The sequence below is a fragment of the Perognathus longimembris genome, chromosome 5 (genome assembly GCF_023159225.1).
Source record: "Perognathus longimembris pacificus isolate PPM17 chromosome 5, ASM2315922v1, whole genome shotgun sequence".
Taxonomy (NCBI): domain Eukaryota; kingdom Metazoa; phylum Chordata; class Mammalia; order Rodentia; family Heteromyidae; genus Perognathus; species Perognathus longimembris.
This window is the reverse complement of record NC_063165.1, coordinates 15692797-15718388: the sequence shown is the minus strand read 5'-3', so window position 1 is coordinate 15718388 and position 25592 is coordinate 15692797. Positions and strand designations below refer to the sequence as shown.

The 25592-nt window shown below is 33.6% G+C and overlaps 1 pseudogene; it reads right to left on the bottom strand.

Moving 5' to 3' along the window:
* Positions 1-478: 478 nt before the first annotated feature.
* On the bottom strand, positions 479-4141 carry LOC125351030 (annotated as a pseudogene).
* Between the last annotated feature and the right edge of the window lie 21451 nt (positions 4142-25592).

Here is a 25592-nt window from a genome sequence, read left to right as displayed (position 1 = left end):
AGGTTATTCCTAGGTATTTTATGTTTTTTGAGGCTATTGCAAAAGGAGTTGTTTTCCTGATTTCAGCCTCGGTTTTGGGTCATTTGCATAGAGAAAGGCCGTTGATTTTTGAGGGTTTATGTAATATCCTGCAACTTTGCCAAAGTTTTGGATCAGCTCTAGTAGCTTAGGGGTAGAGTCTATGGGATTCTTTAGTAATATGAAAATATTTTAAGATAATTTATTGTATTTGTTACCCAAGTACATGATTCTCAAATATGAAAGGTTGTTTTTTTATTTGTTTGTTGTTTTGTGCCAGTCCTGGTGCTTGAACTCTGGGCCTAGACACTGTATGTGACTTTTGTTTTTCCTTTTGCTTAAGTCTAGAGCTGTACCTCTTTAGCCACAGCTCCACTTCTGGCATTTTGGTAGTTAATTAGAGATAAGGGTCTCAAGGACCTTCCTGCCCCAACAGGCTTCAAACTGACTGAAGCCTGATCGCTCCTCAGGTATCAGCCTCCTGAGTAGCTAGGGTTACAGGCATGAACTACCTTCTATCAACTAGTACATGTGTACTTTATGAGACCCTGGGACCAGTGAGAGGGCCTTTGTCTTTACACCACAGGTAAGATACTGCTCACTTGGCTTCTTCTTTGATGTTGTTTACTGTGATTCCTCTTTATCAGATTTCTCCTCAAACTCCACTCAAGGATTTTGTCTGCTGGCCTGAGAACCTTCTTTGTAGAATACCTTCTTTATTGTGCCATTCTTTGGAGCCTTTATGGTATACTCCATCTTCATGGCAATCATAACAATCAGAGAGTCCCCAGCTTTCACTCTGTCTCCAACTTTCATAACACCTTTTCAATGGTTCCAGTCATTGGAGCAATGACACCTCCTCTTTGGATTCCTTCTGAGGGCACAGAAGACAAGTATTTGGGTACTGGACTGTCAATCTCAGTCCTGCCTTCCATGGAAAACAGATAAATCCTGTTGTCTAGGATAACCATCTTAGCTTTACTGGCCACACCATTGATGGAACACTTGAGGTATGGCACAGTCTCTCTTACTGTGAAGCTCACCAAGGACTTGGAAGGTCTTCAATCTTCATGCTGTATGACCCATCTGGGTTATATTTTACAGTGGTGGCCACATTGTTTTACCATCTTTAAGAGTCATATTTCTGGTATAACAGATGTTCCATCTTCTTCACTGCTGAATGAAAATGGAGAGAATTGATCTTGCATCTGAAGTTTGAAAGCATCAGTCATAGTTTTCTCTTTGAGGATGAGGCCCAGAGCTGCCTGGCATAAAGACTCTGGCTGTGGCTCTCCCAGCAGGCAGCAAGTCCTTGTGGTGTTGGGGGATGAAGTCAGTGTGAACATTCCCAGCTTCAAAGTCTGGGTGGCTGGACAGGTGGAGTAGGAAGTCAATTTTGGTGCACAGTCCAACAGTGTTGTACTGAAGAAGGCTGTACCTCAGTTTTGACAAGGCCGCCTGCCGATCAGCAGCCCAGAAAACCAGCTTTGCAATCATGGGGTCATAATGAACTAAAACTTCATCCCCTTGCCTACTCCAGTTTCGATCCTAGTGGAAAGGTCTGCTTGAGGGAAAGACAGGTGCACCAAGGGCCAGCTCCTGGCATGAAGTTGTTGTCAGGATCTTCTGCGTATATTCGAGCCTCAAAGGCATGACCCTGCAGAAGTATTTCTTCCTGGCTCAAAGGAATCTTTTCTCCCACTGCAATCCGGAGCTGCCGCTCCACCAAGTCCGTCCCCGTGATCATCTCAGTAACAGGCTGTTCCACCTGCAGCCTTGTATTCGTCTCCATGAAGTAGAAATTGTGCTTTGCATCCATAATAAACTTCACAGTTCCTGCTCCAACATAGTTTACGGCTTTAGGATCTCTGACCGCAGCTTCTCGTAGCTGCTTCTTCTTACTTCAGGTTTAATGCCATGTCAGGAGGCAGAAGGCTGAGGATTGTGGTTTGAAGCCTGATGGGTAACAAAGTCCCTGAGACTCCCATCTCCAAATAACCACCAGAAAGGTAAGATTTAAAGGGTTGGTAAGAAGCCAAAATGAAATTGTGATTGGATTACATGATCAGTCATGCTCATTGAACACATTACATACATATAACTCTTTTCAAAACTTTGATCTCTGTCCTTGAGTACATTTAACTGAGAGTCACAGGACAAAATATTTTAAAAACAAAAAAAATCTTGTTAAACAATCCATCAAGGAATTATTTATATGAACTTCAATATATGTATCTAACATGTACATACTAATTTTCCATGCACAAATTGAAAAAGTGAAGCAATAGATTACAGGTTAAATAGCAACAATATTTTAGATATATTAAAGTCTTGACACCTAAACATATTGAAAATTATCAAATAATTTATTACCAATTGTTATTACAAACAGTTCAGTTTGTTTAAAGGTTCTGTTTGTCAAACAATATACAATGAGCCAGATAACTTTTCTGAAGGTATTAATATAATGATATGCTGATATTACAAACATGTTTGCTTTAAGATCTAAACAGGACACTAATGTGGTTAACATATGGTAAAAATTCATAAGAAAGACAAAATTTTGTATACTTTCCACATAGAAGGGTAATGTCTAATCATACTTTATCATATGAAAATGCAGTGTTGTATCAGCACTACATTCCAAACTGTGAGAGAGTTAAAGACCAAATATCTTTTGTAAATCAATGACTTTAAGATGTGAAGAATCACTATTGATCAGTTTTGTACAATTATTTGAAGAAGTGCTTCGTTAAAAAAGCATTATTATACTTTATTCATAAATCATAGACATCTACCATAGGTGTTACTGAACTAAAAACTATGTGTATTCAGGGCTTTGTTCTTTTAAGGAGTTTCAGGGGAAAATATTATTATTATTCTTTACAGGGTAATCTTCATCATGTAGAATTTGGGTGCCTTTTCCATCTTCAAATACAGCAGTTGGTTTTACACTTTCTTCACTCCCTTCATTTTCCACTTTTGAGGTATCTTGTGATTATATTCAGTGAGACTGCATAACCAATATAATCTCCTGAGTTTCATATCACCTAATCATCAAACTTATTTCATCTATTATTTAATTCTCCTTTACCTGGTACTCTCATATATTCACAAGTGCCTGGGACAGATACACTGGCATCTTTTGGGAGAGAAAACTATTATTCTATCATATTACTAACAAATACAGAAAACCTGTTTTCTACATTGGCATTTGGAGCACAATACTCTTTGAAATAATGTTACTTGGGAACTTGGAAGTGCTATAGTGGTTATATGAGCTTCATGAAAATTTGTTCTCAAAATGAGGCCTTCCTAAAATGTAATCTCACAAAATGATGAAACAAATCATGTAAATTATTGCATACAGATGTGTTCCCTCACTTGGTTTCCAGCAAAAAATCAGACATTGAATTGTCCTCAGACTGCTTATGTGTAGCTGGTCCAGGAGATCAAACGAGGCCATGGGATTTTGATATTGGAAACAAACAAACAGGAAATTAATAGTGGATTAGTTAACTGAAACCAATGTTAAGAATGGTTTTGGGCTCATATACAGCCCTAAAGCTTCTGCCAGTTGTGTAACTCAATCAGAACTTCCCTAAGAACCTTCTGTATGTTTTCTGTTGACTCTTATCTCCTGATGGCTTACTATTAGCTTCAGGAGAATTGACAGAAATCAAAGCTCCAAATTGTACTTGTTTCTGACAGAGTATAAATTGAAATACGAAATGGTCATCCTCTAGCAAACTGTCTACAACATGGTAAATTCAAAAGTTAACTATGCAGATATAGGATGAACAACTGTACAACTCCCTCTTTGTTCATCTTAATATGAAGACCAAGTATACTTTGAGTTAAATAACCATAACCACCAAAATAAATAGACAAAGAGTGCAAGACAGGAAAAATTAATCAAACAAGTTAATCTGGGTTTTTAAAGCTTCTTCTGAAGCCACAATAAACATAAAATCATTTGTCTTTGTTAGTACTTACTCTATGTTTCCCACAAACTTGGCTATCAGTACTTCGCACCTAGCAGGCTTGTCTGTAGTTTACTTCTGACTGTCATACTTGTGACTGCAATTAGTGTAGCCTTTCTCACCAAGCCAGCATTCCCCATGAACCACAGTGAGTGCCTCCTTTTTATCCCCAACTGTGAATCAATGCCCTTGGTTCCACATGAAAATCACTTCTGAGAATCATAATCTAGTTACTATTCTTTTTTTTTCTTCAAATTTTTATTATCAAACTGATGTACAGAGAGGTTACAGTTTCATACGTTAGGCATTGGATACATTACTTGTACTGTTTGTTACCTTGTCCCTCATACCCCCTTCCCCTCCCCCTTATTCTTTAGACATTTTCTCAGAAACAGGTTGAAAATTATCAGATGGAAGTCATACTATTAGGGTGATGGTGGTTCTGATTGAATTGATGAGTTTACAATTCCCTCACCCAACCTAGGCATGGCACAATATGACCTGTAACCCTGAAAACTCTAAAATTTCAAGGTCAGGAAGTTGGAAATTCTAGGAATTACAGAGAGTTAAACAATGATTGAATCTATGTTACTTTCACTCTTTTTTTTTTTTCATTCATGTTGTGTGGGTAACACACTGTATAATCTCAATTAAGTCAGTCTACATACATACATACACTAATCCAGAGGTCAGATTGAACCTTCCCAAATGTTATCCCAAAGGCTGACCTCATCAATGAAAGGTCATCCCACTGTCTATGAGGCCAAAACATATCTAATACAAGCAAGAAAAATCCAGCATATCCATTTTCCTTCCATTAAACAACTGTTTGAACATACTAAAACCCTCAAATTAGGTAAAAATACTAAGGCAACAGTAGATTAGCAATAGTTACCTAAGAGGAAGGATGATAGGTATCATGAGATACAGGAAAATGTAATGGGAAGTGACTGTTAAATAAGGTTTAATTATTTTCTGCGATGAATTGTATTAAAATATAAACTTATAGTGATAATTATACATGATTTTATGTGTATAAATTATTTCTCACTGTGTACATATTAAGAGTAATCCCATTCTTATATCCAATGACATAGTTAGCTCATCTACAAAATTCCTTCCTTTTTTATTGATGGAGAAAAGGTGAACATGGCTTACACTGTGATATTTTCAGCTTTATTTTCGTTGCTACTTAAAATGCTGGAATGTTCTATCTGGATGTTTATTTAGGCTGATTGTTTTAAGTGATTAAATATTACTTTTTCACTTTGTTAGAGAAAGTAATAAATTCTACTGCCCAATAACGAATTGCTTCTACCTAGTAAACAAACTCTGAGAGTCCATTGGAGCCTGTCAAATTCTTGTAGAATTCCAGAAGGTGAATTCTGGGAGAAGAGAAGAGAAAACAATGGAAGTTCCTTAATCTTGATAGTTTTCAAGACAGAATATTCAAATACCCCCCTTCTCTGTTTCATGTACACACAGAGGAGAGAATGTGTATGATTTAGTTTCTATTTACAGAGAACATTGCACAAGTTATCACTTTAGAGAAGCTAGATGAGGGTGTTTCAGCAATTGTTCAAGGGAAGTCAAGAATATTACCAATTGATCAGTAGAGAAAGTGTGAAACAACTACAGTAGATCCTGCAGTGAAATTTGGCAACAAACTATTTTATTCCAAACATGCAGATATAGAGAAATGGATCTACAACTTTTATTTCTAAAATGTTTTGGAGCATCTCAAGTTGGCAATTGTCATGAGATTCTTGGTAAATCATAGTACGTTTAATACTCAACACAATTGCTATGACCTTGGGTTACTGATAAATGGATACATTATGACTCTATCCAACAGGGTTACATTTCCCACCTGCATTTTGACCAGTTCCTTTAATGACCTTGCCAGCTGATATAAATTGCTTTTTGGAAAGAGCCCAGAGGAGTCTCAGAAAGCTTAAAGATTTTGCTTCATGTTACAGTAGATGGCTTTTAATAGTGGAAAAAAACCCCAACAACTTCTGACATGTAAAAAATGTCCCTTTATATATTGACAAAAAAGCAGAGCAGAGGTATTATTGAAACAGCAAACTATTAAATAAAATGACATAATTAAAAATATATACCATTCTTTCTTATGTAAATATTTGATTTCTGTAGAGATTGTTCACTTTGTAATCATTTGCATGTCAGATATGGTACATGTCAAATATGGTATCTGTTATTTTCAACTTAATCTCTGGTCATAATACATCTCCAAGTCTAGAAGGGCATTCATTTCATGGCCATGTAAAATGTTGTGCATTTAACCATACGTAAATTTTGTGGAACAATATGTATTTCCTCTGATATTCATATAGGCACATAATTTTCAGGTGGCTCAAAGTGTCTTCATGTTTTCTTGAATAGTATCACAATTGAATGGAAAATTATCAAATAACTGATTAACAAAAATGGGAAAACCTTGCCAACATGACCAAAATGAATATGATTTGGCATTAATTACTATAGTTTATGTTAATAAAATATTCTATATTTATTCTTATTATATGAAGGATCATTTTTACTTGATATTTGTGTAATGCACAAACAACTGAGTAGATAATTGAGTGAATAAGCACACTGAAGACACCAAATGTAATCCCAGATAACATGATTGAAAGGTAAGCATACATGTTCAAATACATACTGTTAGTGTGTTTACCCTACATGGTTTTGGAAATAAGTCAGAATCTTTAAATGTTACATGTTCAGCACATTTGCTATGCTTGATCTTCATTTTGCATACACTAAACACTTTCTGTCCAGCACACCATATTTAATTTTCTCTTGCTGCATTTTTGGCAATCTTAGAAATAATTATATTTGCATGAAATGTAATTATAACACTACATCTTAATCTTCTTATTGATATATATTTTGGTACCTGTTTCATTTAATCCTCTTCCTCCATACTTTCCCCAGAATATAGTCACCACTGGTCCTCTCTCTACTATGACATCAATTATTTTAATTTCTACATGTGATTGAGAACATGTATTTGTTATTTTAGTTTTTTTTTAAGTTCCCCATTCCACAGAAACCTAAAGTAAAAAATAATAACGATGTAGATATGATACGATACGGGTAGAGTGTGTTGCTTTCCTCTGAGGACACCAAATTGTCTATTTAGAGAAATGGACAAGAAAGCAAAGAATACAGAAACAATTCTCATGTTTTAGTGTACAACAATGCAATGTGTAGAGATGAGATTCACTATGGAAACATCATATGTCATTTAAATTAAGTTTAACAAAACAATTGAGATAATGAATTGCTTTCTGGAATGACTCAGGGAAATTTACCTTTTACTAGCCTAGCAGAATATCAGCTCAAAAATGGATCCCTTGGTATTTCTCAGTACATTTCCTTTGCGTGCAGATTGCAGCAGAATATTCTACTTTCAGACAAGCCGGTGGGGCAGGGGATAGATCAACCCTCTGAGTCCAACTGAAACTCCAGAGAGAAGCTCCACAGAGCTTCATATAAAGGTGTGGTTATTTGAGCCCAAGTTGCTATACATACAAATTCATTTACTTAGTCTAAGCAGATTGACTTTCCCAGGAAAAATCCAGTTTTGCTCATCATTCTTTGTGGCACAGACTAGGGCCAAAATTATGAGTCATGTATCCACTTTCAATATAGGTCAAATATTTGGTTACTGTGATTAAGTTATAATGTAGTTAAAAATGTATAACTTGTCATTTGTTTGTTGGGTCATGAGCAGGTAGGTGCATAGATAACAACTGTCTATTTCATGCGGTTAATGGTTATGTTTTCTGTAAACATTAATTCACATTGCCTTAGGAAGTTTTGCTAAAAGTAACAAAACCAATGGATGTTTTGTAGTTTCTTTTTTTCTCCAAATCTTTTTGTTAGAACATAAATATGGTTTGATATTTCCTCTTTTCTACATATACCTTTGGAAGTTATCAAAGAGTCAAAGATGATAGGTTTAAAATTACTGTGAGACTTGTGGATTAATTTGTTTCAGCATCATCTTGCTAGGGAATGCCTAGTCATTTGGAATTCATGAATTCATTCATCTTTGTAATAAAATGAGGTAATAAGTAGATGTGATTTAGATGTGGGACAAATAGCAGAATCCTCCACCACTGTGACCTTTTCAAAGGCTTTTGTATTCAATCATTGAAGCTGAACATTGAGAAGCGTATTGTTATACAACACAAACAACTCAGGTATCCAGAAAATACACATTTATAGAAAATTTTGCTACAGAGACTGTTGTTGGATATAAATTCATCCTATTTTTTTATAAATATTAAATTTAAGTAAAACAGTGGCTACGAACAAGATAAGAAAAAGCCCTCAAGAGAGGATAAAAAATAGGATTTCAAATTTAGAATTGGCCTTTGAGCCTTAGTAATAAATGCCTTCACTTTTCTTTACTTCACATCAGGATTCAGTATGCCATTGTGAGTCACATTTGTCTTGAGGTAACCTTGGCCTCAACAGGGGTTGTGGCCTAAAAGAGAAGTGCCAGATTTGAACACAGCTGCTCCTTAATAATGCAAGTCAGGAGAATTGCTAATAAAGAAAACTTCAAAAAGAAACAAGGTAAAGAAAATTCAGTGTAGCACTTGAATAAAGATATAGAACAAAAGTGGATGTTCTCTTTATGAGCATTTTATATAGGATTGAAAAACAAAAGCAAGATTTCTATATTTGTCTTTTTTATTTAAATAATCTGTTTTTGTATCTTTATATGTGTGTAGGTCAATTTTTATTAAAAGAATTCACTGTACACATACAAATATAAAGCTGTATCCTTAAGCTATTTTCATTTTTACAGAAAAATTAACATAAGTTTTTAAAACTAATTTATTTATTTACTGTCAAATTGAGGTACAGAGAGGTTAGAGTTTCATATGTAAGGCAGTGAGTATATTACACTTCTTATCCAATTTATTACCTCCATCCTCATTCTCCCTCCAACCCCCCACAATCCCTTGCCTGCTCCCCTCCTCATTTCACTACCCCCCAACTCTATGAGTTGTACAGTTGGTTTACAGCATATAGTTTTTAAATATTGCTGCTGAATTGGTTTGTATTTTATCAGTTCTCTCTACACTTTGTTATTCCTCTTCCCTTCCCTAGTTCCAATACACGTATATGCGGTATCCAGGGTACCAAAGTCAGTTACAGTGACAACAGGGGTAAAACCATGGGGAAGAAAGATAAAGGAAAAAGGCATGTTTTCACATGGTATGTTGAAAATAACAACAATGATAAACCACTTGTTTCCATAACTTGGAGTTCATTTTGCTTAGCATCATGGTATGTGCATATAGCTATTGAGTATTGTGATCTTCTGCTAGGATTATCCTAGATGGGTAGTAATTATTCCCAATGAGGGAAACCATTGAGTCTATGTTTCTTTCGGTCTGGCTGAGTTCACTTAGAATGACTTTTTCCAGTTCCTTTCAATTCCTTAGGAATTGGGCAGTGTTCTTTCTGATAGAGGCATAGACTTCCATGGTGTATATGCACCTCTTTCACCGCTTCCAGATACCATATGAAGTGTGCTTACATTAAGTAAATAGAAACACATAGACGACATTGTCTGCGAGCAACTTCAACACAATATGTAACACTTATAATTGTAAAGGTGTAATTTAAAATATAACCAAAGAGAATTGTTTTATATGGTATCATGAGCACTATAAGGAGCTAGTTATTTTCATGGGGGAATTCTATTTGATAACAAAAGTGAATGATACATTGCAGAATCTGTGAGAATATTATGACCATGGGTAGCTACTCTGGTGATTTTGCAGCAGAGAGAAAGAAGAAAAACAGAATCTGAATAAAGCTCCGCAGTTGCTGGGAATGGAATAGGGATCGTTTGTAGAAGAGACAGGTAAATGGTCTTACAACCTTGTAATTCCTAAGCATACTGTGGGACTCCATTACCCATTCAACCTTAGAACTGAACTTGGTTATGTGGGCTCAGTTTTAGCAAGTGGAATTTATGTTCATCCAAACTTTGCTCTAAAAATCTTCAAATACTTTTCCAGATTGATTGCCTTTCTACCAGCTAAAGAGAATATCTGCATTTGCATTGAGAGGTTTAAGTAGATAATCAGTCTGCTCCCAAAATGAAATGTCTGATTACATGGAGCTGTATTTTTAAGATGGTGGCATGCACTGTTCGTGCAGACTGTTGATCCAAAGCTCATCTGACTCTTAGAGATTCTTTTTTTGAATTCGGTCTGGATGGAATCTGAGAATGCACACTTCTATCAAATTCCCACGTGATAATGATGCTTCTCATCTAGGAATTATAGCTGCAGCACAATTTCCATACAGTAAAACATTCCTCCCCTAAAGTAATTGCTTCATGACATGTCTAAAAGTTTTGTTTTTATCTAATTTAATATGTCTGACTTTTTGGTGAAATAGAGTTCCTTGACTCAGTTATGTAATTTTATGTACCATGATTTGGGGAGTCCACTGTTTTGGAAGAATGCCTTTTCTCCAGTCAATAACATTAGTTGTTATTGTTGGCAAATAACTCAATGTAAATGAATATGAGGGTATGGTGATGAGAAGAAATGGAATGAGAAGAAATAGATGAAGAGAAATTGAATAATTGTAAAAAGTTGTTCGTAAGATTCTTGAATAAAATGGTATCTAATTATGTTATATATTAATGTGCATATGTTACAATAATCATATACTACAATTTCATAAATATCTTACTAGTACGATATGATATTTTCTAATACATGATATATTATAATAGAGATGACAGGCACTGAATTTAGAAATTGATCATATTCAATTATGGTCCAGGATTATATTATTTTAGTAGTTCTTAGTAAATGTAGTTAAAAACTTTATACAGAAATATACATACCATGCAAAGTTTGTTTTTAAAATAAAATATAGAGCAGAAATTCTAAAATAATTCATCCTTTAGTATATTTATTTGGATGGTTGCACAATTTTTCTTCCATGAAAAATTGCCTATGAGTTTTTTAAGGGCTGCTAGAGTTACGGAATTAATCTCTGCAGATTCAACTACCAAAGAATAACTCACATTGCCAATATCTTATCATTTAATTTATTTAGTGGTATTTACCCTAAGGAGTGAACTTTTCATATTATTGCCATGAAAGGCATGAAATTCCATCATTTCTAGTTCAAATCACTCATATATAGGCAGTTTCAGGCAAAACAATTTTAATAAATTATTCTCAGTATATTAGATAATTACAATATTCTCAATATTAGCTTAAAATTTAAAAAGTCTTTACAGACTTTGTTATTCATCAGTAAAGTCGTTTTTTTCCAGGGAAAGAAAACTTAATTATGCCTACACAATGCATATCAAACTATGAATACATTTCTTTTATTGAATGAATGAAAGAAGATAAACTCAGCCTATTTACTTGTGGCACTACAAATTGAATCCAGATCCTCATACCTAATAGAAAAGGCATGAACACTTGTGCTATACCGCCAGCCCTGATTTAGACTGCTCATGTCTCATCAATGAATTAATAATTAACGGGATCTTGACTGTTATTCTTACCATCAGCAATGCTTTTTTCCTCTTACCAATAGACAACTCAGTTATTTGTCCTGTGGATCTCAGTCTTTCTATGTTTTTCAAAACTTGTGCCATTTTCCTAGTTTCAACTCACCCTCTTACCCATTTTCCTCTCTTCATCATTAAACAATGTCTAATGGTCCTCATGTAAAAGAAAAAATATATAAACAGAAAATCTATTGAAATGGTTATTCCCTTGTTAATATATCCTTAGAAATCCTCTTTTTAAAATGTAGACTTTGTTAAATACAAATGCATGCAGATGGCAGTTTATGCACTGGGATGGTTACAAAATGATGGCTGGCTTTTGTTCTTTTGTGTAGGTTGGTTTTGAATATTAACCAAAAATTACTACTTTTTAATTCCCTTTCATCTCTTTCTCAATTTTATCAATACTTTTGGATCTTTGGACACGTATTTATTTTTCCTATATTTGTTACAGGAAAGAAGTGAACAAATTTTACCTCTCCATTCCACAATAAATAAAGTATAACAGTAAATATACAAATTAAAATAGTGACACACAATTCAATGCCAAGAACAGTGGAATGGGCACTTTAGATCACTAGCCACTTAAGTTATATGTGGAGACCATTACTTATTCATAAAAACATCAGTGCAAAAAATGGGAGATACTTCTAATTTCCTCTCTACCTGGGAATATTTTATAGAGGTATGTGTAGTTATTTCACTGTGACTTTTGATAAAACAGACCTTAAACAAAAACCTCATTTTTTAAGGAATATAACCCATAAAAGAAAGAGAAGTATGTATTTCAATTTTTCCTTCTTACCAGAAATATGTTCTCAAGTAGATTGGTCCATTTTCAGAATTATCAACAAAATCCAGAAATCTGAGTTATGTAAAATGCTGTCATATTTAACAATTTTAATCATTGCAACTAAAATAAGAGAAGATGACTGTAATAGGATAAATGTATTCTGTAGGCCATTTCTGAGTTTCTTATCCTCTACTTCAGCATTCAACAGTCTAAACTGCATTATGGTCCTTCAAGATTCTATGTGGCTGGACTCACGATAGTAAGCAGTGATCTCATTAGATAGGCCCAATTAGCCGCACTTGAAGGATAAGAATTAATTAGAATGTGTCTCTTGTTTTTCCTAGTTTAGGTTGCCTTTATTCTCTATCTTCACCTCTAAATATTGGAGTAATTCAGACTCTTCACTTCCTATATTACCATACCTCCTAAGATGTCTCTTGCCTTATCGTTAATAGAACAACATTAATATGAAGGTCATTCCAGAATGACCTTTCTGCTTCTGTTAGATAAAGTAGAATTGAAACCTCTTTGTACCACTGCTTAAAGATAATTACAAGTGGGGGGAAAAACCTCCAATATATTTCATGAATCATTAACATGTTTTATCCAACACTTAAATAACACTGGTATCTGTACAGTTTTGTCTATGCTCATTGACAATGTATAGTAAGATATGATATAAATATTTTTAATTAATACAAATAAATCAAGTTAATTTTTAGTTCACTGTTCACAGTTTAGCAGTATTGTTTTTTTTTTATATAGAATTAATCGCTTTGTGTGAGTCCACTGTTTAACATAATTCAATATGTACCCTGAAAGGAAATCTTTTTTTTTTTTTTTTTTTTTTTGGCCAGTCCTGGGCCTTGGACTCAGGGGGCCTGAGCACTGTCCCTGGCTTCTTCCCGCTCAAGGCTAGCACTCTGCCACTTGAGCCACAGCGCCGCTTCTGGCCGTTTTCTGTATATGTGGTGCTGGGGAATCGAACCTAGGGCCTCGTGTATCCGAGGCAGGCACTCTTGCCACTAGGCTATATCCCCAGCCCCCTGAAAGGAAATCTTAATCTCTACTATTTTCCTTTTGTTTTCACCACTCATCTTTCTTCAGGTTCAGTTTGGGCTTCACTTTTCCTTTAAGGTGCATCCAATTATGAGATTTACTAATGTCTGCATATGGATTTTTTCTTTTTTTCTGTGGAAGTAAATTTACCTGTCCATTTAAGTCTTTTTTTTTTTGCTGATTATTTTCCTAAAACTCTTTCTCTGACATTATTCCATTTTATAAATTTATTTCAATTAGTTGTTAGTATATTCTAGAGGTAATGGTTACTTCCTTTGGATAATATTTCCATTCAGTATCTGTATTCAATTTCTAATTTAGGTAACTATTTTAAATTTATCTTCCGTTTGACACTGATCTGAAGAACAGGTGTGGTGTTATATTTACATCTGGCCTCATGCTGTCTCACATGTGGAGTGAGTGAGTATACATAGTGTGTGTGTATATCTGCAAAGCATCTGAAGTATTTCTTCCAACTAAAGATAGAGGTGAACATAGCATGCATTTACTTCAATTTTTGTATTTAAGACCCTATATGATTGTAATCAATTTACATTCGAAATCCTGTTGATACCATGATATGGTTTACAAGTCAAAAGAAATGTTTATCTTTTTTTTTTATATGCAACTTTGGGGATAGGTAAGAAAAGAGATACATGGACAGATACATTTAAAATCTATCTTGAAAAGATTTACTTAAGTATATGTATATCAGATTTATTCTAACTTATGTACTTACTATATAAACTATGTCAAAATTAATTTTCTATCATTATTAACATCAATCATTACCATGCACCTGCATTATCTTTCTTCTTCCTTCCTTTCTTTCTCTCTCTTTCTTTCTTTCTTTTTTCATCATTCTATCCATCATCCTATTTCTTGTGATTATCTGTATATCTATGTGTAAGAATACAGACTATATTTGGTTATTTTTATAATCCTTGGTTTCCAGCATTGTCTCCAGTAAACATTATAAAGAATTCATTTATCAATCCAGACTATCAACCAGAATGAAACACAGGAAATAACAGTCACACATTATATCAATGTATTTCTGATAAACCAGTGGAAATATGTGGTGAAATTCTCTTCTATATTTAAATATTTTATCTCAATTTTCTAGCTGTTGTTTTGCCACCAAAAAATTCCAAAAAACTGAACATTATCAACTGTGATGTAGTATGTATGTATACAAAAATCTCATAGATTCTAGTAATATAAGAAAATGAATATAATATGTAAACTGTAGAGTGATATATCTGTGGGGTTAAGTATTTTCTTTCATTTTGGTATATTTAGGCTGTCTGCACTCCTTAAATCCTTAGCTAGTTTCCTCCTTGGACTCAGCATCTAATTGCCATTTTTATTTTCTGCTTTATAATAGCTGTCATTGGATAATGGAGGAATCAATCAAACTTTTTTCTTCATGTCCCTGCAGCAACAGAAGTTTATTATTTTTTTCTCCAGTGACACTGAGAAGCTTGAATCAATATTGACAAAACATCAGTTCTTTTTGAAAAAGTTTACTATGATAGCACTCAAAGCTTAACCATTTCATATCTTTTATCGGCATGGATGCTCAATTTTTATTTTCCTCACAAATACATACATTTTAATATCTCAGGATCTCTTTCCACTGCATTTGAACTGCAGTCATCAGTAGTGACTATTAAGGCACATCCTTGGATTAATGTTTATATCTGAGAGTGGAATCAAATTCTAAACAAATGGAAGTTTATCATCAACTTTCAAAAACTACTATTTCCTCAGAAGGGGAAACTGGCCATAAATGAAACCTGATTTTGTTCTTTGAATTGACAAAAAAAAAGTTAAATTAGAGCTGAACCAATAGAAATAACTTCACTGTAGGTAAATGAGTAATTTAATCATGTATAACCTCACAGTTAAATCTTGTTCATCATTGATATTGATCACTTGCACACTGTTTGAACCACATATGCAATACCTCTTCCTATTATTCTAGTATTGTTGTTATTCTTTGATTATAAACTACTAAGATGGATGATATAACACTTTTACTTGAATAGAATAGCTCACAGAGTTTTCATTCAGTTCTATAAATATTCCTTTAATATATCTCTAACAAATCCAGAATCTAATACTTGAATTTTAATGTATTGTTATTGTTTCTGTTATTGTAATATTTGATTGGGCTATTGTTCTTTTGTCCTGAGAAAATGTATCAGATTCTCCAACTGAAACCAGACATTTTAGACTTCAGGATGAAACTGGAAGAAGCCCACATATCAGATCTGGCTGCTTGTCTCTATATGCCAAATATGGAAGCATTGTGAAGTACAGAAAATGATGCCATGTGGTAGGTAGGGATGTTAGCTCTTCAGTGAACAGTCATTCAGCTTCAAGAACTGTATTTCATGGTATAGGCATGAACTTCATACTTAAATGGACAGATTGCTTGGGGTAAGGAAAAGGAGGTATTCATAATTATTAACCAGTTTTAGTCAGAGTACAGCCAGATTGATCATTATTTCCTTGTTTTGAAAGCGTTCTGCAAATCATTATCATTGATCAGGTTAAACAAGATATCATCACCTTGTAGTTTTCCTCTCCTAAGGAAGCTTATTAGAGGTAGTTTTTGACTATGAATATGTCACTGATCGGCAGTATGTCCTTTGATTTCCAGATTCCAAAGTGATGGTAGAGAGGAGAGAATGGCTTACAGAGGTGGCCATAAGAGGCCCAAGAACCATTTTTGGTGCCTAACAGGAAAGCCATGCACGTTTTTAGTAGTGATTTTGTTGGTTTTTCCCTGACTGTCTTCCTGTTCTGATAATTTTGTATGGTCCACAAATATTTGCTATAAATATCTACCTGCCTCTTGTAAGAGAAAAGAATCCCTACCTTACAGTGGAAACAGAGATGTTAACTTTTAGTTAATTTATGGATTCACAAAATAAGCTTTGAGTATCTCTTTCATTCATCATTGCCATTAGATTACAACTCTCCATCAGAATATATCACTCAGTATGTTGAACATTTTTCTTGTGACTTAAAACTTTATGAAAGATAAATGAAAGAAAATTGATAGTCAGTAGAGAGAGACCACACACGAAAGTGTATTAAATATCCAGGTATAATTCTATGTTCTGGTCCTCAAAGATAATGACACACTCATCACTGTGATGTCATGATCTGTCTTTACAGATTTGAATACTACATCAAATGTATTCAGTTTTGTGTAGAGAGTGGTTAGATATGCAACTGTACATCAGGATTCGTGATTGTTTCAAAGTTCTTTATAGTATATTACCTAGTCTGTTATCGAGAAAACCATAAGGTTTTCAACTTTTATTCTTTCTTAAGCTTTGATTTTCTTTATGTAAAGGTTTATTTTTCTTAATCCCTCTTTATAATCATTTGTTCTTTTTTTGATTAACAAGCAGTAATTTAATATTTGATGTAAATGAGTACTAGCAGTTCGTAACAGAAAGCCTGCAGGTTTGTGTGTGTGTGTGTGTGTGTGTGTGTGTATACTCGTGTACACACATGCCTTTCCTAGTTATCTGTGTCATTCTACATATATCACATCTATGTATAGTACTTTATATGTATCACTCATGCATTTACATATACGCATTCCCATGTATATCTCCATATAGTAGTAAACAACATCTCTTTTAAAATAGCTTTGCTATTTTGTTTGCATTTTTCTTATCACTATTTGAAATATATGTATTAACAGGTAGGCACTGGAAAGAAACACGAACTTGATTTTCTCACATGACATAGATCTATACATCCTTTTTATTTATTTGCTAAAAGTATAGAGTGCTTAATCAGAATGCAGTTTATGAAAATACAATAAAAATTAGTTAAAGTTTTCATTCCAAAGAGTATTACAAACTATTAAAGTTTTGTAATATCTATGTTTCACCTAGAGAATTAAGCTTATCCAAAGGTGAAAATATAGATTGATGTTTAAAAATTATTGCAGAGTACACATTATGCATTCATTCTACAAAAACCTAAACTATTGGTAGAAAGTGTCAATGAATAATTGACATTTTAAAACAAATTTACCTTACTTCTACACTGTTATGCATCATATTGCAGATTGTGATTGATTGATGACTGTTGTAGAGATGAGATAGAAAGTATCAGGTTGTGCTAACAAGGAGTCCATTTAGGAAAAACAAGCAATTGCACTGAGAATTAGACTGCATGAAATTAGAAAAGTGTAAATGATTCCATGACATCAGTAATTATGTGCAAAATGAATGAATGTCTTAAAGGATTTTCTTTTGCATATAATTTCTCTGGATTTTATATTTGCTTCAGATTCATTTTCAGAGCTGGTTGATATTTTAGTATTGACATTTGTTTTAAATTAAAGGCAAATTTTCTGCTTAAACTTTGAGCCTGGGCCTGGGAATGTGGCTTAGTGGTAGAGTGCTTGCCTAACATTCATGAAGCCTGGGTTTGATTCCTCAGTGCCACATAAACAAACAAGCAAAAAAGCCTGAAGAGACACTGTGGCTTAAGTGGTAGAGTGTTAGCCGTTAGCAAAAAGAAGCCAGGGAGAGTGCTCAGGCCCTGAGTTCAAGTCCCAGGACTGGCAAAAATTCTTTGAGCCTGAAGAAAAGAAAATAGTAAATACATGTTAACATAATAAAATTTCAGGATCATTTATCATTCTGTTAATAATTCATCAGACAAGATGAGGGAACTTGCCTTAATTTATATGTCATAGACTCAAGAAGTTCTTACTAAGTTATTCTATTACATTTGTTAAATGCACAAACAACTCATGTTTAGACAGAAATACTCCTCCATGAATGTAAGTGCTTCCTTTGAATCTGTAATTCACATTCTTTTGTTGTAAACTATTCGAAAAATTTTCAGTAAAACTTCCAGAACAAAATCTCTGTTTCTCAGAGAAGTAAAATTATAAGGTGTGTAAAAATATTGAAAAAAATTAAAACCCTATATATACTACTCAAATCAGAACAATTGATTGCAGTTATGTCTGATGTAGTAAAATTTAAATCCACATGTCCACAAATGAAATATTGGGCAGGAGATACTGTGATTCAACTCAGTGGGAGAGGCTTTGGCTACAACACATTAGGCTCTAGGTTTGACCTAGAGCAACTCACATGCATATGTTTGCACACACAGGCACACTTACTTACCAAATTGGTATTCATGATATTCATGCTCAAATGCTTTGAAGTCTGCTTTTTTTTTAAAGCTGGTGACTCATGAATCATTTGTTTACTTACAGAAACTAAAATTGTCTTATATTAACCACAAATTGTTTTACCTGTGGCCAATGGATCAGTCATTGTAAAGCAATGTTTGTAAAATGCCATTTCCCATTTCAATAATCTTCAGTCAATTTGAGTTTCTGATAAAATAAAGTCTAAATTGAAATTATATTAAAAGACATTTACCTTTGCAAATGTACTTTGAACATTCTTCATGAAACAAGCTTTTTCCTTGACAGAAAAGAATAACCTAGAAATTATTGATGAATTATTTTGGCAGTATGTTGGATTTTCCTGTGAGTGGGAACACTGTAAAAATACCATAAATGGTACACACACACACACATACACACACACACACACACACACACACACACACAACACACACACATCCCCAAAATAAGGGTATAGTAAGAAGTTTTCTCATAGTCAGAGATATATTTTAAAGTCCAGAAATCTGTGGTGCTAAAATAATAAATAAGTACCTTCTACCTCTGCAGAAACTGGATACACACATAGTTCACACAAACAGGTTGTGAATAAGTTCATATGGAAATCTCCTATTCAATTTTCATTCTTTGGCATTCTTCTATTGCCTACTGAAGCAGGCTCTGTGGATCTCATTGACTGCTGACACCACCACCACCACCATGGTTGTTGTTGTAATACTATCATAATCTGAATATTCTTGTAAATATTTTTCTGGCCTGGGTTATTGCTCAGCGGAGTTTATCCTTGTCCTATGAAAACACTGAGTTTAATACTCAATAGCAACACACACACACACACACACACACACACACACACACACAAAAATAATAAAAAGAAATAAAAGAAATAAGGAAGGTAGTTTTTAACAAAGTATTGACAAGATTTTCTTCTCCTCTCTCTTTCATAAGATGTTCTTATATGTGTATAATATTACCCCAAGCCCCACTACTGTCTACCTGTTCAGCCTGTGTGCTATTTGTAAGGTGATCCCCCATCAAACCAAGCATGAATCTCCTCAGGAGCACTCTGTGGGAGCTAGCACATGGAAAGGGGAAGATATTAAGCTTTCTGTCTTCTCCTTCTTTTGGACTACATTTTTATAAGATGTCATTCAAGATGTCCTCACTACAGAATAGTTTAATTACTTTTAAGTTTGGGTTGTTATAAATGTAATACAACTTTATCTTTAATATTCTATGTGTTGATTCTAAAAGTCACTACAGAGATCCATTTATGGAATGTCCCTACAACTGTGAATAAAATGAGAGTTCATAATATGAAAGTTTTATTTTTTTAATTAAATCAAGGTGATGTGCCACACTAAGTTATAATTAAATGTTAAGTGGTTCATTTACACAGCCTGGATTTGCACCTCATGTACTTAATTAGTGGCAATTATGTAGAACTTAAGAAATAAATTTCCTAATGTTTGCAGGATGGCAATTTGATCCCAACTCAAAAAATTGCTTGATAATTGATAAATTACCAGTGCTAATTTAAAATGGATAAGGCTTAATTTAGTTGATAATAGGGTTTACGCAGATGTATTCATCTCCTCTGACTAATGTCTATTTGAATCTACTTTTCATACTTATTTTTGTAGTTCATGAAGAAGGTTTGCTTTATTTAATGCATTTATTTAATCACATTTATTTAATAGTAAAGAAACCTAAATATTTGCCCACAATCATTTTGTCCTTTCATTATGATGTTAGTATCTAGAGTCTCTCCTTATGTCCAAGCAATTTAATTTTGTTTCAAAATTCATATTGACTACAACAAAATATTTTGCAAGCAAACAATAATGTCTCTAAATATTTTAGCATATTGAATCTTTTTTGTCTAATTTTTGTTTATAGATAAAATATTTATATGTAACACATTTAGGGCAAAGACAATATCTCCTATATAATAATGTCATTTTCATTTACTGTCACCTCTACTCTCTGGAATTGAGCAGAGAGAGGCTGTACCTGGTCTCAGGTGAACACATGGGAGAACTTCACCTGAGTATGTCATTCATCTTTTGTTTGAAAATGATGCAAAAAAGACACACTGCTTTGATCTACCTTATACAAGCTTCAGTTTATAGGAATGTTTCATTGAACCATGTATCATGACACTATTAATAATGAAAAGTGTCACATCAGCTGCATCTGTCTACACATTTATCCACACACATTGTCCCACATATACTGTAGGATTGGATTCCTTCTTGCAAGGAGCAGGTGTCTTGAAGGATAACATTCTCCAAATTATTAGAAGGTTAAGAAGAAAGCATTGAATGACATAGAAAAGAAACAATCTCATGAGCAGCCAACAAATAAGGCTGTTAACCCCAGTTTTCCCTAGAGTGGGTTAGTGGGTAACTAAGACAGTTGATCAAGCAACAGCCTATCCAAGACAGCCTGAAAGTCATTTCAAAGTCACCAGTCATTCTATCTTATGTCCAGAGGTAAGTCTAGAAAGTCTAGATCTAATTCCTTGTTAGTTTTACATCTTACCTAGTGTCTCTCTGTAAATACCATGGAGAAGAAGAATACACACCGGAAATATTAGTATTCTTATCTACACATATATAAGGCTAGTAATTCTAATCCATTACTATTTTGTGGCCATTCTTTCTGTTTCCAAAGTGTAATAGAAAAGTGTATTATGCACACTTTCAAACAAAAAATAATGTTCCTCAAAAAATTAGAGCAATATTATAGTCTAGGTGAAATATACTTGGTGAGCCAAGAGCTTGAAATGGACCAAGTGGAATACAGACATGAGTTCAAGTGTGCAAATGGGACAGATAGGATACTTAATGTGTAAATTACACTCAAATTGTTCTCTCATAAACTGTTGGTTAGGGAGAAAAAAACAGGCACAAAAAGAGAGTGCTAATCAGTAAAATGTCATTAATCTTATGAAGTCTGTCCTCAACCCCATATTGGCTCTGCTCTGTCTAGCTGTCCACTGTGTCGCCCATCTAACAACATCCTCATAAACCTTTGTCCCTCTTTATTGCATCTCTTTATAAATTACTTCATCACCTTCAGTGGCAAGCAGCCTATGCAATAGACATAATATTGTTAATATCATTCTGTTTTCCTAAGGAAAATTTCACTCTTTCTCACAGATATGTTTTTCAAGCATAATTCCAAATTTACTATTTTTAAAAGGTTTTGTTGATTTATTCTTTTTGCTTTTCTTACTGTTTATCAATGGCCAAAAAATACACTTCAAATTTAACCCAATATTACCCAAACTTTTTAACTCAAAAATTGCGGATTGAATAAAATATGTTAATAAGAAAGCAGATTAGATTCTATACTAAATAGAAAAAATTAGCAGCAAAAGCTTCACAAATAAAAGAAATGTGTGAGAAGGCATTTGCATGAGAGATAAGAACACTTCCTTTAGAATACAGAATAAACTTAATTTTTGCTTCTCCTTTAAATATTGTCAATTTAGAAAAAAAGCTTAATCTTTCTGTACCACTGTTTAGACAAAATAGAAACTATACGTATATATAATCCTCTTTCATAATGAACTAAGTTAATAGATGTAAAAAATTAACAATAGAACAAGTTATGTTAAGAAATTTTAGTCTGTGTATACAACCATAAGTTTAATGGCATAAAGTTTTATTTCATCCAGAAAAAATTAGTTACTCTCTAAAGATATTAATTTTGTATTATTTCTTTTGTATAGACATTCCTTTTCTAGATTCATAGCCACAACTGTTTCAATGTAAACTTTCCATGTACAATATTCTAACTGAACACATTGAACTCTATTCCTTCCTCTCAGAAAATTCTGGGATGTGTACTTAGATACCACGAAGAGATCATGCTGTAATTATTTCAGCAACAGAAACTTCTTAGTTACTTTAAGGGCATAAGTCATTCTGAAGACTTAATTTTGAATACCTCATTTAAACCATAAAGAAGGAACAATTAGAACAGATGGTACCAACTTTCTAGAAACCTGAACAAAAAACTGCCCTGGTGACAATTTCTGACCAGCAGAATGTAGATTTCCTGGGTGACTGTCAGAACAGCAGGCAAAAGTTGCTGCCCAGTACCCGTGATTTCCTTTGTGAATACCCACTTGAGTCTGGCTAAAGCATCTGCATACCTACAGTTCTGTAACTTTCAAGCTAGTGTCTGTGTATTTTACTTGCTATTTTAAGTAATGCAAACAAATTTTCTCTAAACATCCACCCTCCAGTCAACAACTCAGAAAGGTAGGTACATTTTGATCATCATTGCTATTCAAGTGGATCCAAAGTTTTATAAGTAACATGAATTTGAAGGAGTGCTTCAGTTTGCTGATTTTATTTTTCCCATGCCATTTAGAAAAATATATTTAAGTGGAGAACAGTGGGGTTTTTTTTTCCTAACCTCTACTGACAATTTTTCCTACTGCTGTACCTATGATTTCATTCTTACATGTGAGGTGCATTTACATTTACAAAAGTACATCACTATTCTAAGCTAAAAATAAAGACAAAAATATGAAAAGTAATTGTGATCAAGAGGTGCTACCAATGTTTGTAAAAACACATCCAAATGTTTCTGATTTCATGGGTACTTTAGTGAAGTTTTATTGATCAACTTTCACTATTTAGTCAATAAAATTATTTTATGATTATACCAGTGAAAAATACACAAGATAATTTTCTTGGTAAGAAAGAGTGATAACATTTTCAAATCTTTTGCTGAAAAAGCTACAACTTTTGGAAAACACTTGCTTTTACCACTTCTGAGGAAAAGCCAGACAGTGACTTGTAATAGAGGCTATAAAAATGCATAAGAAGCCAAGCAGTTCACAAGTGATTAATGATAATGGTAATATAGATAAGACTTTTGGTGATAAATATACCACTGAGTTTAGAAAGCACAACAAAAAAGTAATTAGATTAAACTGAGTTATAAACAATGAGCATGTAAAAAAGATACCAAAAATAACAGATTTTGATATTAGGCCAGTATTTCTAAAAGCATAAATTGTTGCCTATACGGAGAAAGGAATATGATTTAAGTACTTTTGAAGCAGAAAACTCATTTAGTTATTTTATGAGATAAAGACTCCCATTGTAAATCATTCTTACATTTGTGTGAGGGCAAAATAAATTGCCTTGATACAATCAAACTGATTTAAAGTACACTTCTTTAATAGCACCAGATGAATTTAAAGTGACCTATATCTTAAATCAAGACTAAACTAAATTTCTTTCTCACCTAAGGCAGATATACACATACATGTACATGTTCATCATAGTCTGACATTTTTCAAAGACAAATTTACCCCCATTTGTAATGAATTATCTTTATTTAGGTGCCTAAAAAGGCTTGAATGAGTTTAATCTGGAAAAAAACACATCTAATAAAACTGCCTACAGTCTTTCTATTTCCTTACAAGGGTGCAATATCATTCTTAATGAGGAAAGCACAGAATTCTATTGTGTATACATTTTCTTGATCTGTTTTTTCCATTGAGGGACATCTGGCTTTATTTCATAATCTTGGCTATGGTAAATGATATTGCAATGAATATGGTTGTGCTGATAGCTTTAGTGTAACCTTGTTTGTGTTCTATTTGATAAATACCCATGAGTGGAATTGCTGGTCATATGGAAGCTCTATATCTAGTCTTTTGTGGAACCTCCATACTGCTTTCCACAGTGGTTGAACAAGTTTATATTATCACTATAAATGTGTAGTAGAGTACCCTTTTGGCCACATCCCTGGCAGCATCTGTTATTATTAGTTTTCCTGATAGTGGCCTTTCTAATTAGCATGAGCTGGAATCTCAATGGTGTTATGATTTGATTTTCTTTTATGTCCAGGGATGTGCCTATTGTCCACTTGTACTTCTTCTTCTGTGAAGTCGCTTTAAGTCCTTAGCTTATTAATTCAGTTGTTTCTTTGGGGGTTTATTTTGGGTATTTTTATTCACATTATTCACTATTTCTCTGTTCCTTTTCATTACCCCAAACAGATAAACGTGTAAAAGCAAAAGGTTCAGACATTTTCTGTTTTGTTTTGTTTTTTAAAGAGGCAACAGAGGTAAAAACCAAAATAACAACAAAAAACCTCTTGTTTTCATTTCTTACAGCTTATTTTGATAAACATCATTTTATATGATCATCTGCATATAGCAATTGAGCCATTGTGATCATCTAAGAATAATCTTCTTATGTTTCACTGTGTGAATGTTTAAAGTCCCATGTAATTTGTCATATGCCAGTGAAGTTTTTTGTCTTTTATCATACAGTGTGTTTACTTGTAGGAACATTTTAATTTTCAACAATAAGGGAAATCATGCTACATACATTTTTTTGGATCTTGTTTACTCAATACATTTTTCTTTATGGTTTAATAATCTGCTTACTTCAAATTCTAAACTTTAGGATTATTTTTCTTCTTAGATCATATAAAATATTTCCTTAGTATATTTGGGCTTTAGTAAGTGACTATTGTTTATTGTGATCTGCTAACACATAAGTTGAAATTGCATTAATCCAAATAAATAGGAAATGAATGAACATACATTCATGATACACTAAATAATGGCATATAAAATATTACTAACCAATGACAATTAATAGGGTTATATGCAGACATACACAGACACATTGACCACAGTGGAATATAAAGCTTAGGAGCTTAGGAGTCCTGTCCAATGGTATAATTCATGAAAATTAACTTGCTATTTAAGAGGATGCATACCAGGTATGTTGTACACATTCACAGGTTCAAGGGAAGTGGGACAGATGAATGGAGAAAGGAAAATGAATAAATACAGTAATGATATTTCAATGTGCATATGTTAAAAATGAACTTAGTAACCGGAGGATATGGGTACAATGGAAGAGATGGGGAAGAATGAAGGAAGGGGTGGCA